Raw genomic sequence first — 18,720 nt, 5'->3', positions numbered from 1 at the left:
GTTGGTGGTGGACAGATTGGATGTTTGTGGAAGTGGTAGCAGTTAAGTGGGCTGCTGTGTCTTGATGTGGCGTCAGGCTACTGGAATTTTGTTGGAGCTGCACTCATTCAGGCAAGTATTCAGTCAAACGACTGACTTGTGCTTTGTAGATGAGCAGGCTCTGGGGAGTCAGGGGGTAAGTTATTCACTGCAGGATTCCTAGCCTCTGACCTGCTCTTGTAGCCACTGTGTTTGACATGACATTTATGTCATTCATGAGCATGGGTGTTGTGGAGGGTGAGCACAATGTCTTTATGAGAGACAGCCTTTGCTGCTAAGGTCCCACAATCAGGACAGCCACTTCCAAGCCTGAAGAATATTTGGCTGTGTTGGTGGCAGTACCCACAATCTGCTGGTAAATAAACAGCCTCCATGAGAAGGGCTGTTTAAGTGACCCTCATTTGGACTAAAGATAGGAGGGGCACCCATCACTTTCCTCACTACTGATAAAAATGGTTCCCTCTTATTATTTGCCCTCTTCACTCCCAACATCGGACCCGCCCCACCTCCCAGCCCACTCTCTGGGATACTATCATCCGGGGCCATGGATATGGGAACCAAACTATAACTGAACCTGGGATTTTCATAGACCTCAGGCAGAATTTTACTGGAGACTGAATAAAATGTGCTGTGGTGAAAAATTCAGCACAATCCAGAAGGCCTATTTCAATGCTGCAAGCATCTCACTGCATCTTTTATACATCTGTAGAGTGACCAGGAAAGTTTCTCAATATGTCAGGGGGGAGTTGCCAATTAAGGGATACTCTTGCTTGTTAAGTGTAAGTCAACACCACAGGACTCACTAATATTTCCCAGCCTTGTTAAGAGCATTTGTCAAGCTAGATGTCAAGAATTCTTGACATGAAAGTCAGAACAGATACCATGAGACCATAAGCTGTAGGAGCAGAATTAGGTCATCCAGCCCATTGAGTAGCTCCATCATTTGATCATGGCTAGTACATTTCTCAACCCCATTCTTCTGCCTTCTTCCCATAACCTTTTATCCCCTTACTAATCAAAAAAACTATCTTTGCCTTAAATACACTCTGACTTGGCCTCCACAGTCTTCTGCAGTTATAAGATCCACAGATTCACCACTTTTTGGCGGAGGAAATTCCTCCTCACCTCAGGTCTAAAGGGTCATCCCTTCATTCAGAGGCTGTGCCTTCAGGTTCGAGTCTCTCCTCCTAGTGGAAGCATCTTCTCCAATCCACTACGTCCAGGCCTCTCAGTATTCAGTAACTTTCAATGAGATCCCCCTCATCCTTCTAAATTCCAATGAGTACAGACCCAGAATCCTCAACATATGACAATCCTCATTTGACAAGTGCTGGGATCATTCTTGTAAACCTCAATTGGATCCCCTCCAAGGCCAGCACATCCTTCCTAGATTCAGGCCCAAATTTTTCAGCAGTACATCTGTGCTCTTGTATTCTAACCCTCTCAAGATGACATTGCATTTGCCTTCGTAACTGCCAACTGGACCTGCATGTTAACCTTCAGAGAATCCTGAACTAGGATTCCCAAATCCCTTTGTGCTTCAGATTTCTGAAGCTTTCGTCCATTTAGAATATAGTCTATGCCTCTATTCTTCCTACCAAAGTGCAAACATCACACTTTTCCCATATTTTATTCCATTTGCCACTTCTTTGCCCGCTCTCCTAGTCTGTCCAAGTCCTCTGCATCTTCTCCACTTGCTCAACACTACATATCCACCTACCCATCTTTGTGATACCTGAAAACTTGGCAATAATTGCCCTCCGTTCCTCATCCAGATGTTTAATGCAGGATATGAATAGTTATGGTCCCAACACCATCTCCTGCAGAACTTTACTAGTCACTGACTACCGTCATAAAACGGACTGCTTTATCCCTACTCGCCACCTCCTGGCAGTCAGCCAATGCATTGTTGATTGTCAGTTTCTTGCCCCTAATATCATGGGCACCTTATTTACCTGGTGACTTCAGCTCACTGGCCACATGTCCACTCACATCCATGTTGGATGCCAATGTCAATGAACATATGTCAGCCTCCAGGAATCCTCATGATAATCTAATCCACTAATAGGATGCTTCTGTACCTCCATGCTGCACCTTGGGCTACACTGGTAATGCTCATTGTAATGCTGCTGCAAGATCTCTTGTGTTCAGGGACACACACCCAACTTATAGACTAGACCAGGCTGTATCTCTGGGCTGTTCCCTTGCTATGTTAGCAATCACTCTCCCTGATCCTGCCTGGCTTTGCATAGCAACTCATTATTGTAAAAAGTCAAGGCAAAGCAATGCACTTTGCCTCCAGAGTCATTAGGCTCATCTTATCTCTATATTGCCTTCCTGTTTCACATGGATATAAAGCCAGGCATGTGTCATGGTTGTCAGCAGTCCTCAGTCATGTCAAGAGAAATAAACTTCAGATGGGGGCCAGACACAGTATATCAAGGGCAGCCTCCAACATTAGTCAGTGGCTTGGGCACGACCAGTCAGCTACTTAGGGTGGTTGGGTCAAGATGTTGTCTGCATAAGGGATAAGCAGCCAACAGACAGGACGCTCACCAACTGTCTTGACCCTTTCTGCCCTGTTGAGGTCTGCTCTCCTTCTGGAGAAGACAGGGTATGTTTTAACGGAGATGAAAGAGTGGCCCACCTGTTAGTCTTGGGTCAGATGGGGAGGATTCCTGAGTAAGGGAGTAGGCAGTGCTGGGGGCACATAGGGTTAGCAGTGTCAAGGTTTGGAGAAGGATAAGAGCATGTGAGAGAAGGAGTTGAAGGCAACAGAGAGCGAGGTAGAGCTTAAGCTTCTGTAATGTGGGTAACAGTACCAGAGATAGAGTGGGCGCAAGGTATTGGAGAGAAGGTGGTGGCCTATGTTGGCATAAGAGAGAAGGACACTGACTTTAACATTGCTGACAGACAACTGAGACTACACTGCGCTAGGTAGCAACTTCAGACAAAACTAGCATGGTCTGGTGTCATGGTCTCCTCTGTTGGTTCTTGGGACAGAAGGATGTCAAGTATGTGCAAGGCCTACAGGATCCTGCCCACAGAGCAGGGTGTCAATTTCCCCTCGTCTGCCATGTCCAGGGCAAATGTCAGCAATCGTGCTGGGCAGCTCTGGACTGAGTGCTCACCTGGGTGCACAATGGACTTTTATAACAATGGCATAGGATCAAGGGTGCCAATGTTTGGCAGACATCCAGCAAGAAGCCAACGTTTTTTGGGAATTGCATGTAGTAAGATGGGGATAAAATCGGAACAGAGGAGCACCATACAGGCAGGGTACATAATAAATGAGATGCATTTGGTAAGATACACTGAGGAATCTTGCTAGGCATCAGTGATAATTCCTCCAAAAACCCAATGCAATTCATTGAGCCAAAAGAATGTAAGAATCAGCTCTGTGATTCAGCACGTGCAATTTAACAATTAAACCATTCAAAGCTCCTCATCTTCGACTAGCGTACTCAGAGACAAGTACATAATTAGAGAAAAAGTCTTTTCAGCTTGACAGCTTTGTCTTACTGATTAACTCCCAACAACAAAAGCACAAGTTTTTGGATAGTTTGATGTATAATGTGCACTAGTAAATATTAAGGGAACTATCAAAAATATATGGCAATACATTACATCCCTTTGGCATGCAGATGTAATTATGACATACAGTTATAAAGGTTGTTTCCATTCTAAATGTGAACATAGGGACTGATTTCTAAAAGGATTTTTAATCAGAAATAAAAAATATTTGATGTTAAATATGTCTGTCAAAAATATTATGAAGGCAACCTCATGGTTCAGGACATCTTGTAACACTTTGCTACAATGTGTTATTCTTCAATGTATTGCATTTCAAGACTGTTGTCTATAACATACTAATCCATGTTTTATCCTGTCTCTGTAACACAACTCATCTGCATTTTTCTATTCTAAACGTTAATTTAACCAATCTCTTATTCTGTGTCTGCAACATAATGCAAACTGGGTGTTAACCTCTGATCCCACCTGAGGGTAGTATTAGAAAAGTCAGAGTCCAAAGCGAAACCCAGCTTGATAAAACAGATTTTATTGTTGCAATTTGATTACAGTGGTAGTCAATTACTTAAAATGTCTAAATGAGGCTGCCAATGTGCTTCTAACAAAAGAACACAAGTTTACAACAAAAAGAAAAAAGAATAATAGCAAAGTTATATTTATAAAAAAGATTTGGAAAAACCTTATCATAAGCAGCAAAAAGATCCAACTCCATTTCTTAGCAATATTCTTTACAGATACTCAATCTTGGTGAGGTATCACTCCTACTTTCATCTTACAATTTCTTTCTGAACTAAGAAGGTCACAAGTATTGCAATTTTACATGATTCTCTCCATTACTGAATCCCCAGGAGAGACAACTGCACAGACTAGTACACTGATTTTTCTCACAGAACCCCAAGAAAAAATACAAGACGTTGACTTGCTTTATTTGGCTTAACATCACAACTGTTGGTATGGAACTGTTCTTCTGAATCACAACCTCTATCTGGTACCTAGCCTCTTCTATAGACCATGAAAGCTTGGTCAACAAAAAGTATCAATTATCTCAACATAATAAAATGTGAGGCTGGATGAACACAGCAGGCCAAGCAGCATCTCAGGAGCACAAAAGCTGACGTTTCGGGCCTAGACCCTTCATCAGAGAGGGGGATGGGGGGAGGGAACTGGAATAAATAGGGAGAGAGGGGGAGGCGGACCGAAGATGGAGAGTAAAGAAGATAGGTGGAGAAGGTGTGGGTGGGGAGGTAGGGAGGGGATAGGTCAGTCCAGGGAAGACGGACAGGTCAAGGAGGTGGGATGAGGTTAGTAGGTAGCTGGGGGTGCGGCTTGGGGTGGGAGGAAGGGATGGGTGAGAGGAAGAACCGGTTAGGGAGGCAGAGACAGGTTGGACTGGGATGCAGTGGGTGGGGGGGAAGAGCTGGGCTGGTTGTGTGGTGCAGTGGGGGGAGGGGATGAACTGGGCTGGTTTAGGGATGCAGTGGGGGAAGGGGAGATTTTGAAACTGGTGAAGTCCACATTGATACCATATGGCTGCAGGGTTCCCAGGCGGAATATGAGTTGCTGTTCCTGCAACCTTCGGGTGGCATCATTGTGGCAGTGCAGGAGGCCCATGATGGGTCGGACACAGAGCAGTTTTTTCGCCGTCTTCGCCTGCATGCCTACTTCTTCAACCGGGAACCCAACCCTCCTTCCACTGACCCCTTCACCCGCTTCCAACACAAGTCCTCCTCCTGGACACCACCCCCAGGCCTCCTACCCTCCCTCGACCTCTTCATCTCCAACTGCCGTCGAGACATTAACCGCCTCAACCTCTCCACCCCTCTCACCCACTCCAACCTCTCCCCCGCAGAACGGGCAGCCCTCCGCTCCCTCCGCTCCAACCCCAACCTCACCATCAAACCCGCAGACAAGGGTGGCGCAGTGGTAGTATGGCGTACTGACCTCTACATCGCCGAGGCCAGACGCCAACTCTCCGACACCACCTCCTACCGCCTCCTCGATCATGACCCCACACCCGAGCACCAAACCATCATCTCCAACACCATTCACGACCTCATCACCTCAGGGGACCTCCCACCCACAGCCTCCAACCTCATTGTTCCCCAACCCCGCACGGCCCGTTTCTATCTCCTTCCCAAAATCCACAAACCTGCCTGCCCTGGTCGACCCATCGTCTCAGCCTGCTCCTGCCCCACCGAACTCATCTCCACCTATCTGGACTCCATTTTCTCCCCTTTGGTCCAGGAACTCCCCACCTATGTCCGTGACACCACCCACGCCCTCCACCTCCTCCAGGACTTCCAATTCCCTGGCCCCCAACACCTCATATTCACCATGGACGTCCAGTCCCTGTACACCTGCATTCCGCATGGAGATGGCCTCAAGGCCCTCCGCTTCTTCCTGTCCCGCAGGCCCGACCAGGCCCCCTCCACCGACACTCTCATCCGCCTAGCGGAACTCGTCCTCACACTCAACAACTTCTCTTTTGACTCCTCCCACTTCCTACAGACTAAGGGGGTGGCCATGGGCACCCGCATGGGCCCCAGCTATGCCTGCCTCTTTGTAGGTTACGTGGAACAGTCCATCTTCCGCACCTACACAGGCCCCAAACCCCACCTCTTCCTCCGGTACATTGATGACTGTATCGGCGCCGCCTCTTGCTCCCCAGAGGAGCTCGAACAGTTCATCCACTTCACCAACACCTTCCACCCCAACCTTCAGTTCACCTGGGCCATCTCCAGCACATCCCTCACCTTCCTGGACCTCTCAGTCTCCATCTCAGGCAACCAGCTTGTAACTGATGTCCATTTCAAGCCCACCGACTCCCACAGCTACCTAGAATACACCTCCTCCCACCCACCCTCCTGCAAAAATTCCATCCCCTATTCCCAATTCCTCCGCCTCCGCCGCATCTGCTCCCACAATAAGACATTCCACTCCCGCACATCCCAGATGTCCAAGTTCTTTAAGGACCGCAACTTCCCCCCCACGGTGATTGAGAACGCCCTTGACCGCGTCTCCCGCATTTCCCGCGACACATCCCTCACACCCCGCCCCCGCCACAACCGCCCCAAGAGGATCCCCCTCGTTCTCACACACCACCCTACCAACCTCCGGATACAACGCATTATCCTCCGACACTTCCGCCATTTACAATCCGACCCCACCACCCAAGACATTTTTCCATCCCCACCCCTGTCTGCTTTCCGGAGAGACCACTCTCTCCGTGACTCCCTTGTTCGCTCCACACTGCCCTCCAACCCCACCACACCCGGCACCTTCCCCTGCAACCGCAGGAAATGCTACACTTGTCCCCACACCTCCTCCCTCACCCCCATCCCAGGCCCCAAGATGACATTCCACATTAAGCAGAGGTTCACCTGCACATCTGCCAATGTGGTATACTGCATCCACTGTACCCGGTGCGGCTTTCTCTACATTGGGGAAACCAAGCGGAGGCTTGGGGACCGCTTTGCAGAACACCTCCGCTCAGTTCGCAACAAACAACTGCACCTCCCAGTCGCAAACCATTTCCACTCCCCCTCCCATTCTCTTGATGACATGTCCATCATGGGCCTCCTGCACTGCCACAATGATGCCACCCGAAGGTTGCAGGAACAGCAACTCATATTCCGCCTGGGAACCCTGCAGCCATATGGTATCAATGTGGACTTCACCAGTTTCAAAATCTCCCCTTCCCCCACTGCATCCCTAAACCAGCCCAGTTCATCCCCTCCCCCCACTGCACCACACAACCAGCCCAGCTCTTCCCCCCCACCCACTGCATCCCAAAACCAGTCCAACCTGTCTCTGCCTCCCTAACCGGTTCTTCCTCTCACCCATCCCTTCCTCCCACCCCAAGCCGCACCCCCAGCTACCTACTAACCTCATCCCACCTCCTTGACCTGTCCGTCTTCCCTGGACTGACCTATCCCCTCCCTACCTCCCCACCCACACCTTCTCCACCTATCTTCTTTACTCTCCATCTTCGGTCCGCCTCCCCCTCTCTCCCTATTTATTCCAGTTCCCTCCCCCCATCCCCCTCTCTGATGAAGGGTCTAGGCCCGAAACGTCAGCTTTTGTGCTCCTGAGATGCTGCTTGGCCTGCTGTGTTCATCCAGCCTCACATTTTATTATCTTGGAATCTCCAGCATCTGCAGTTCCCATTATCTCTGAAATTATCTCAACATGTAGTTTGACTCAACCATCATTAACTCACGTGATTTCTTCAAAAAGTTGGCTTTAGTTCACTGATCCAAACAATTTTCTGATCCCTTCACAGAATGAAGACCTAAAACCAATTTACCTGTCCTTCAGAATGCAAATTTCCAAGTTATTAAAATATGTTAGAAACCTTCATTGTCACAAAGGTATAATGCACCCAGTCTGTTATGCTGTTTTTGTGACACACTTCATTGTATGTTAGGCTGTCTATAATACATTACAGCCCCTCAGTCACTCACTACAACCTATGCCTTATTGTCTTTCTGTTGTATGTTTGGCTGTTTTTTTTAATCATGTCTCTGCAACCTACTCTAGCCTCCTGTTATCCTATTTTTCTGAAGGCTTCAGCTTGTGCACCATATTCTGACCATATTAATCTATGTGTTCTTCATGTTCCAATAAACTAATATTGATAATATTAAACATAACAGATTCCAGGGTCTGTATTTTCTTCTATATAATACATTCCTGCATACTGGGTTACCATGCTATTTCCCAGTGATGATAGCACAACATTCTTAGTGTTCATGCAGATTCATCTCAATTACATATCCCAATCAAACTGGTGGTCCTCTTTGTCTGTATGTATGAAGTGAGTATTGGTCGTGTCTTTTTGATTTGATTGGTACAATGTCAGGATACTAGGACAAGCAGGGAAATTCCTAGAGGCCTGGTTCTCCATCAAGAAGGCCATCAATAAACACAGAATTAGACCCTATATACACACCCCTGCAAAGAAACACTGGAAATGAAGTAATCAACTCCAATGGACCCCACAGTTTAAATAGCAAGTGGGAAAATATAACGGCGCTTCATTGGAGGCCGCAGTGATGATGTTACCCAGCAGGGTAATGAACCGTCAGTAAACTAATGAAGCAGTTCAGCGAGCGAACCAACCACAGTATCCATGACCCGAGCTACAAATCTAATCAAGAATATTGCTGAAAAATCATTTACATAGCTTATGCTGACATGGTGACTAAATTACAAACTACAAGTGATTCGTTAAGTTTGAAAACTACAGAAATATTCAATAGAACTAAACCATTTTCTAATTCAAGTTATGGATGGAATGTGTCACAATCATTCATTCTTGGACAAATGTCTCCATTTACCACATTCAGCCATGCTATAACAATAAATGTCTTACTTTGTGTTTTATTCAGTCAACCTAACTATGTGAAGATCATTTTCATATCACAGGTTCATCCCAGCTATGTGCTTACACCTCCACACATGATGTCACAAAACACTTAAAATTTATTGCAAACGATATACTAGGCATGCAATATAAATATTTACAGATAAGGATTTACACCCGAGTATGAAGGTGGGACAAGGTAGGGGATATTTTATCTTTGATACAGTCAAGCATTCACAAGGAAATGGATGGCAGATGGGAAATTCAAAGCTCTATTTGTCTTCCATTGCCACAAGAACATGGAGGATATAATCTCTTGCAATTAGTTCATGTCTTATGCCTTCCTGCAACTTTCTATTCTGGGGCAAAGTAATTTTGCATCCAAATCCGAACTTCACCCCTGGTCTTCTAGTCTGTATCTAGAATTTAAAGAGTTTAGAATATTTATAAATGAAATAAGAATCTTCTGAGAATATCTACAAGGTCTTATTCGGATTGATTTCAACAGTTATTCCCTGAAGAAAAGGATCTTAGAGAATGACTTAACTTCTTCAATTAAACCACAAATTTACAATGTCTATTCTGTGAACAAGGAAGATGTGAGAACATTTGTAAGGCAGTAATTTAACTGAATAGCTCAGAGGTTTAAATGGAGAATAAGGGACCTTAAAGAGTATTAAGACAATAGTCTAATTCAGGAGATAATAGGAATTGCAGATGCTGGAGAATCCGAGATAACAAAACGCAGAGCTGGATGAACACAGCAGGCCAAACAGCATCTTAGGAGCAAGAAAGCTGACGTTTCGGGCCTAGACCTTTCATCAGAAAGGGTCTAATTCAGGAGTTTGGTTGGTTTGTATTGCAAGCATGAACTCTACTTATAGAGGTGGTCATCTAATTGATGAGTTCAGATGTTTGTATTGAGAGTAAAGGATTTGGATGTTTGACACAGTGGAAAATATAATCCAAGAGTTGACATGGCTTTTATCAAAAATAAGAGAAAACTGAGCAATTATAAAGTTGTAAACTAGTTGAGTGATTAAGATCACATGATTACTTATGTAAGATCATTTTTCATCTTTGGTTCAAATCTAAGATAAATCGTTGTCTTGAAACAATTTCAGTTTAATTTATATACTTGTCATTCATATAAAGGAATAGGTCGAATATAAGAGACATGGTTAGTAAGTTTACAGATGACACCAAAATTGGTGGTTTCATGGACAGTGAAGAAGGTTATCTAGCTTATTGGGATGTTAATCAACTGGGCCAGTAGGCCAAGCAATGGCAGATGGCATTTAATTCAGATAAATGCAAAATGTTAATCTTTATGTCATACCCCATAAGCAGGATGGAAAATTTTGTTCTTGGTTTTTTTTTCAAATGCCAGCTGATTTTTGGTGTGGACATTGACAACATAATTGATGTGAACATAAAGTTACATTCAAATTTTAGCAAGAGGAAATAAACACAGCAACATTTGCAACAACACATCAATAATTACTGTCTAGTGATTCCAAGAGTAACTATTATGCGATGGCCTGCTTCTAAACTGCAAGTGATTCTAAAAACACCCTCACTCTCTACTCAGAGTAATTTCATCCCACTGTTCACCTAAAGAATGCAGTTTTGTTTGTATCCAAAGTATATAAGATAATCACTGCTCAATTAGCACTGATAACTAACTCCCATCAGAACACCTTCCCTCCAGTAAATGTGGTATTCTTTCCCACAAATTCATCCCATTTTAAATTCTAGGTACCACAAAATGTTTGCAAGTTTTCTAGTTGCACTTTATTTTTCAGGGTAATGGCTGTTGGATATTGAAGCCAAATTTGGATGTCCAGCCATTTATAATAAATTTAGTTCAATGAGTTCTAACCTACATCTAATCGCCATGAAGTGCAGTTAGCAATATATTGGGTTACATTTTGTGAAGCCCAGCACCATGATTGGGGTTTTGTTTACATCGAAAATATAATATAATTAATGCTGAATTAGCACTGCTAACTAACTTTTATGGAATATTTTTCTAATCCGTATCTTGATATCACAAGATCAGAAGGACCGATGACAGCGTTGTAAAGCACTTTAGAATAGCTTGAAACAATGAAAGTACAATGTGAATTGATTTTTCCCCTCTAAAATCTCAAGAATTTCATCAACTATGCTCCATTATCAGATGCGGCGTCATTTTTTTCATAATATTTTGAAATGAGAGGCCACATGGCGATTTCATAACATTCCTGTAATAACATCCTTCCCGAAAAGGATTGTCATGGTTCCCTTCCTCTGTCTGCAATGTTGCCCCTTCTTTCACTTCAATTCCATAATGATGACTCTCTCCTGATAATACCGGGGCATAACTCTCCTGGCATGAAAATATTGTCATCACTTGCTCTTTCCTCAAGAGGGTCCGTTGTAATCACAATCTGTGCAAAACCAGCCCTTCAAACCATCTCGCCACATCGGCGCCGAGAGTCCCGGCAGCGAGTTACCTACCCTTCCAATGAAGGGTATTAACGAGGTATTTCCCAGTTCATCCGGCTGTCACGGACCCTTTATAAGGATGGATATTTAACTACTACTGAGGTCGGCATTCGCCTTCCTTCGAATTATAATGCAAAGTTAGACCGCCGAGCCCGTTAAAAAAATCCTACAAAAATGTAAATTGCCCGGACACCGTTGTAGAGGACGACACACAGAGATGCGCTTTCATACATAATACGCTCACACATGACTAAAAAAAAATACACTGGACTCAGACATAATTTCACACACATCACAAATCTGGCTCAAAACAGCTCTGCCCATTAACTCAGAACTCAAACCTGCCTCCCAGTCCTGATCACTCCCTTCAAATTTATTGAATTCGGCGACTGCAGCATTAACTCGAGTTCTATTTGTGGAATTAAAACCGACCCAGTTGATCTGATTAACGAAACATACCACAGTCTCATACATCAGAAGAAAACAATATCGTTTCTAAAAGAAAAGCAGATGCAAAAGCATTCTGTGGATGTATTATACAGAGAGGCTCGCAGTTTGCTAACATCATTCTCACTGACACGACACGTCCCATGAATCACAGATTAAAAAAAACTTCCAAAAAGTATTCTATTTTAACAAAGCAGCAATTATAACTCGTGTTGAATTCTCACAGATAGAGAAGTGCAGTTTGCTCCTTACCGTGCATTGTAACAAAAGCTTGAAATTGTTACAGAAAGACGAAGTGCTTTTTTTTAAAAGAGGTAGAATTCCTCCGCTCCAATTCTGTCTGTGAGGGGGATTTTTAGGGAGAGAATGAGAAAAGACTCCGGAAACAGTGACGGAGCTCCTATTACATTTCAAACGGGATAAAGCCTAAAGCGCAATGACCAGGAGGGCTGAGCTCTCATCTCAATTTAAGGAACAGCCAATTAACCGAGAACAGCGATTCCTGGAGCTCAGTCGGAAATCACGGAGTCCTTTAATAATTTCCATAACTTTTTTGGAGGGGAGGGGAAGGGGAGGTTAATATGATGGAATGTTTTGAGCTCAAAAAGAAGCTTTCCAGCGGCCAATGTTGACAATAAGATGTTAAAACCAACCAACACATCAAAAATGTAGCCGATGTGATGAATGGTTACAGAAACTGACCTGATTATTGATATCTGTCCAACTCTCCGTGCAAGTTGAAAAAGGGTTAAGTTGTACTTTAAGTATCAACTATCAACGAATTCTCTTTTGAAAACAAAAACAAGAAACCTTTTTGCTGGGAAAGGCATATGGCGCGGGCTTGTTTCACTATTCGAGTAATATCTTTATTGTAAGCATTGTCGTGCTGGGACTCGCCATCGTTATTCGTCCGTTCCTGTAAAATCCAGAAACTGCAAGAATGTCATGTCCCGTGGCTGCCTGGGACTCTCAGGTACGATCCCCAAGCTGAATCCCTGCTAGAGGTGTGCTCAGGGCGCCACGCCGTGGTTACATCAGGCAGCTGAAGAACCTGGACTTATGTAAATCCACACAGAACGACAAAACTGACTCAAAACTCCATAACTCAGAGCCTTCCTAGCTACGACTCAACCTGCAAGTTTACCTTAAATGAAACCTGGACTAGGACTCCCAAGTTCCTTTGTACTTCAGATTTCTGAATTTTCTCCCTATTTAGAAAATAGTCTATGCCTCTATTCTTCCCACCAAAGTGCATAACCTCACACTTGCCCACATTGTATTCCATCTGCCACTTCTTTGCCCACTCTCCTCAACTGTCTAAACCTTTCTGCAGCCTCCCACCTCATCAACACTACCTGTCCCTCCACCTATCTTCATATCATCTGCAAATTTAGCCAGAAGTCCCTCAGTTCCTTTGTCTAGATCATTATTGCATGAAGTGAAAAGTTGTGGTCCCAACACTGACCCTTGTGGAACATCACTAGTCACTGGCTTCCATCCTGAGAATGACCATTTTATCCCCACTCTCTGCTTTCTGCCAGACAGCCAATCTTGGATCCATGCTAGTACCTTGTCTCTGACACCATGGGCCCTTGTCTTACTCAGCAGCTTCCTTTGAGGCACTTTGTCAAAGGCCTTCTGGAAGTCCAGATAGATAACAGCCATTGGCTCTCTTTGGTCTAACCTGCTTGTTACCTCCTTAAAGAATTCTAATGGATTGGTCAGGCATGATCTCCCCTTGATGAAACAATGCTGACTTTGCTGAGTTTTACCATGCACTTCCACATGTTCAGAAATTTTATCCTTCACAATAGACTCCAAAGTCTTACCACAAGTAAGGGCAGGCTAATCAACCTGGAATTTCCCACCTTACTCCCTTCTTAAACAGTAGGGATTACATTAGCAATTTTCAAGTCCTCTGTGATGCTCCCTGACTCCAGTGATTCTTGAAATGTTACCACTAACGCTTCCACTATCTCTTCAGCTATCTCCTTCAATGGGTATAATAGATCTATTCTCTGAATTCTGTGAAGCAATGTTCAATTTGCTATTTTGTTCAGTTGTAATTATAACTTGGAATATTTGAATACAGCTCATGTGCTATTTCAGTTATTGAATTATCATCAAGTTGCTCGTATGCAGGTAGTTCTCCTATACCATGGCAGTTGTGCTACCTTGCGCTATAGAAAATCACCATTGTAGGGAAATCACAACAGAAAGCCGCTATACTGTACAGCAGCAACTTTATGTAACCTGAACAGTGTCCACTATTCATCAATTGCGTTACAGTCAATTCATGTTAAAGAAACACATGTTATAGCAGAAACAACTATATGTGTATTTCATATAATAATGTGTTATAGGAGCCACATTCTGTAATTGGATTCACAGTATAGGGGGATAGTGTGAGGTAGGGAATTCTAGGCTATTCTCCCAGAGACAATGATGGATCAGCATCCTGCATGCATTTGGGAGGGGAACATAAAAATTGTATTATTGGTCACACATCTCTTAATAGTTTTGGTTGCACAAGGGGAAGGTTACTTCACATAATATTGTTGAGTTTTTAAAGTAAACAAAGAACTGGTGATGGATGAGGTGCATAATGGGTGTAGTGACAGAAGATCATATAAAGAAACATGATCTGCCATGAATAGTGCCCAGCTTCTTGAGTGCTGCAATGCCAAATCCAGGTAAGTACTGAATATTCCACTTTATTCCTGACCCAAACCTTGTGGATGGTAGACAGAGCAGCTAGTAATCTGTCCTGGTGTTGTAGTCACAGTATTGATATGGCTGAAACCAAAACAGATGTTGCTGGAGAAATTCAGCAGGTCTGGCAGCATCTGTGGGCCGAAAGTAGAGCTAACATTTCAGATTCAGTGAGCTTTCTTCAGACTTCCACCATCCACAGTTCTTTGTTTTATTGATAGAGCTGATCCTATTAAAGTTCTGGTTAATGCAATCCTCAGAATGGAGTGATTGTGGATGTTGGACTATGACTTAAGAGTAAAAGGGTGTGCTTGGCGTATTTTCTTGCGGCCTATTTGTTTGTTGGGGATCATCATTACCTAACACTTACCAGATGTATTACCTGGCATCTACCAGCCCAAGGATGAATAATATCAAAGTTCTTCTGTGGGCTGACAAAGGCTGCTCTAGTATTAGTGCATTTGTGAATGTAGTTAACCTGACATCATCAGTGAACAGCCATATTCTTGACCTAATTACAGCAGAAAGGTTACTGATAAAACAACTAAAGATGCTTGGGCTAAATTACTCATAACAAAGTGTGGAGCTGGATGAACAACCAGCATCTTAGGAGCACAAAAGCTGTTCGGGCCTAAATCCTTCATCAGAAAAATTTTCCGAAACGTCAGCTTTTGTGCTCCTGAGATGCTGCTTGGCCTGCTGTGTTCATCCAGCCTCACACTTTGTTATCTCGGATTCTCCAGCATCTGCAGTTCCCATTATCTCTGGGCTAAATTACTTCCTTAAGAACTTCTGTGGTTATGATCTGGGACAGTGATAATTGTCTACCAGCAACCATGACATTCTTCATATATGTGAGGTATGACCACCGTCAACTAGTTTAGTTGACTTCTATTGACCTTAGACTTAAGCAGGCCTCTTGGTGTCCTCTCAGACAAACTAAATGCCAAAGATACTACTTGATCTTTTCTCCAGTATTCAGTTTCTGCACCCTGTGATGATGTATATAGTTCTGGCTGAACCTGATATGCATGTTGGCAAATAGGTTGAAGATGAGTAGATACTAGATAAGGCTTTGAGGCAAAGAAAGCAGTGGTTAGAAATAAACAAAAAAGTGTGGCAATTTTGTTCAAAGAAACAATGGCAGCTGTAAAGAAGGATGATATTCAAGGAGATTATTAAGTAAGGCCACTTGCATTAGCTCAGGGAAAGAAAGGAGGCAATTTTACACACACAGTAATATGGCCTTGCATATTCTTCACTCAAGCCAGGGGATTAACTCTGGTTCAATGAAGAATACAGGACGGCATGCCAAGAGCAGCGCTATGAGGTGTCAAAATGATGAGGCGACAACATAGGATTGCTTGTACGAGAAACAGCAGGTACAGTACGAGATACACAGAGCTAAGCTATCACACAATTTACAGATCAGGCCTAACTCCATAGTCCTACCAAATCCAGCTGTGGATAGTGGTGCACAATTAAACAACTAACAAGAGGAAGAAAATCCACAAAAATGTCATCCTCAGTGATGGGGGGATCCCTGGATGTCACTGCAAAACTCTGAAGCATTTACATTCATCTTCAGCAATAAGTGCCAAATGGATGATCAGTCTCAGCCTCCTCCTCAGGTTTCCAACATCACTGATACCAGTCTTCAACCAATTTCATTTAGGCATGGTGACCCTAAACTTACCAGTAGTCATCTCCCTCAAGTGAAAGAGCAGTCTATGGACTTCTGAGATAATGGAGACTTCCATCTCTTTCACTCCAAGTGATATCAAGAAATGCCTGAAGGCACTGGACACTGCTAACTATGTTCCTGCTGCTTTTCCCCAGCCGTTGTGCAGACCTCTGAGGTCTGTGTTTGGCAGCAGCTTCCGGAATCAGAAGGCAATGTGTCTGCCAGTGTGCCAGCTGATCAGTGTGTGTGGACCGTCTGAGCAGCTGCATGGTTGTCCAGCTTACAGAAAACATTAACTGCAAAGGCTTTGGGACCTGACGATAGTCCACCAATAGTACTGAATAGTCATGTTCCAGAACTAGCCATACTGCTTCCAGGTATCTGGGACACTGATATTGTTATGAACAGAATAGAACCCCTACAGTGTGGAAACAGGCCATTCAGGCTAATAAGTTCACATTGACCCTCCAAAGAGCATTCCACCCAGACCCATCCCATCCCTGTAATCTTGTATATCCCATGGCTAATGCGCCTAACCTATACATTCCTGAACACTATGGGTAATTTCTCATGGCCAATTCACCCATCTTGTACATCTTTAGACCGTGGGAGAAAACTGGAGCACCCAGGGGGAAACCACACAGACACAGGGAGAGCATACAAATTCCTCATAGATGGTTCCCTCCCCACAGAGGGTGGAATCAAACCTGGGCCCCTGGCACTGTGAGGTAGCACTGCTGACCATTGAGCCAACGTGCCAAAACCCCTTCAAATATATCAAAGAGATAGCCTAGACCTTAACTTTTTCTTATTTAAAGGTAAGTGTAAGGTTCTGTGTTGCAGCGGTAATTCAATTATTTACACTACATAGTTTTAAGAAAAATGCACTTTATTCCTATGCTATGGTTGAAATACAAACAAAAGAAGGAAGAATTGGAATAACTTAACTGAATAATAGGTTATTTAACTACTAAATTACAGTAACTGTTCCAATATAGTAACATCCCATAAACACACTCTTGGCCAAGGCTAATTTAGTAAAACAGATTGTCTCACATGTAATTCTGGCAGTAGGAAGAGAACCCAAGTTTATCGCTGTAACAAAGAGAAAAATGCAGTAGCTTTGATAACCAGCTTCTAAATGCAGCATCCACTGAAAGCTAAACTAAAATCCTGGTTTTGTGGGAGCCTGACTCCACCCATTCATGCTGCATCAATTGTTCCAACTTTAGAATAAAACCAAGGCCTTACAAGCCATTTACTTTATTAGCTTGGAGGACGCAGGTTGGCACCTATGGTCAAATCGTCTTCAAAAATAACTTTCGACAAAATATATCTCTTACAGCTTTTGTATCATTATAGTGTCTTTCCAGAGATATAGAAAATTGCCACTAGACCCTGTCCACAAAAAGCAGGTCAAAGCTGACCAGTTACTGCTTTTCAATTTCAAGAATATACCTTATTCACAAAAAGAACTATACATACATACATAGTTGTTAAAGCAGTTCAGTTCTGCATAGTCTTTCTCTCCACCAGCCAAGCAATGTATTGGTGCTTGTTGGAAAGTTCTGGTGATGAGGCATTCTGCCAAATGACTTTGACAGTCTCCTCAGGAAACAACCCAACAGTATCTGCCCTCTCTTTTTCCCAGAAGGTCATGAGGACACTACATGCTGACCACATGTGGTCAAAGGTGTTTTTCTTTGCAAATTTCTCCAACTACTTGCAGTGTTCTGTGGCACTGAGGCTAGTGCCATCCTTTCCAACACCAGGGACAGGCAGAACCTTAGTATAATGTGATACTTAGTGTCTGTGTATCAAGGATCTACGCATAGCTTGATGCAGCCACACACAAAGGTGGCCATCAGGATGAGGGCTGCATTATGTATATTCTTCCCTCCCTTATTCATGGCCTTTTACGTGGTGTCCCTGCAGACATGATCCATCTTCGACTTCAAGATGAAGCTCAACTATCTTTATTTTTATTTTTCTCAATTACTATATAATTTAAAAAATATATTTCATTCTTCTATTTTTTGTTGTCACAATGTATTCATTTGCTGCTGGCTATTGTATTTGCCAACAAAGAGAAGTAAAGCACATTGAGATCTCCAGAGTATGTTATGAATTGTTATATAAATGAAAGTTTAAAAAGAATTACAGATTACCATGACACATTAATGACATCAAGACCAAGAATCCATAACGTGCAGCTCTAGAAATGCAAGCAGACTATTAAAGACTGTTGTGCAGTTCTGAGCCTCGACTGATCAAACCCATTGAGGCCAATTACACGTTTCACTTTTATTAAACTTCTGCTAACGTTGTATTTGTCAGGAACTACCAACATTTATTTTTTAATATCCTTTAGATTTTTGACTTGCATTCATCAAGACATATTATGACAATCCTGATCTAAAGGGGAACAACATTTTTCATACTGTACTAGCAC

General features: G+C 43.4%; 1 protein-coding gene across 3 annotated transcripts in view; it reads right to left on the bottom strand.

Annotated features, from left to right (window-relative positions):
- Positions 1-12,285, bottom strand: part of dennd2b (DENN domain containing 2B) — a 403,328-nt gene extending 391,043 nt beyond the window's left edge. For all 3 annotated transcript variants that reach the window (XM_048545174.2, XM_048545171.2, XM_048545172.2), the window contains exon 1: positions 12,125-12,285. The gene's annotated coding sequence lies outside the window, so the exon portion shown is untranslated. The remainder of the gene's footprint in view (positions 1-12,124) is intronic.
- Positions 12,286-18,720: the final 6,435 nt, after the last annotated feature.

The sequence above is a fragment of the Stegostoma tigrinum genome, chromosome 17 (assembly GCF_030684315.1).
Source record: "Stegostoma tigrinum isolate sSteTig4 chromosome 17, sSteTig4.hap1, whole genome shotgun sequence".
In the NCBI taxonomy this organism is placed as follows: Eukaryota; Metazoa; Chordata; class Chondrichthyes; order Orectolobiformes; family Stegostomatidae; genus Stegostoma; species Stegostoma tigrinum.
This window is presented reverse-complemented; position numbering and strand designations above follow the sequence as displayed.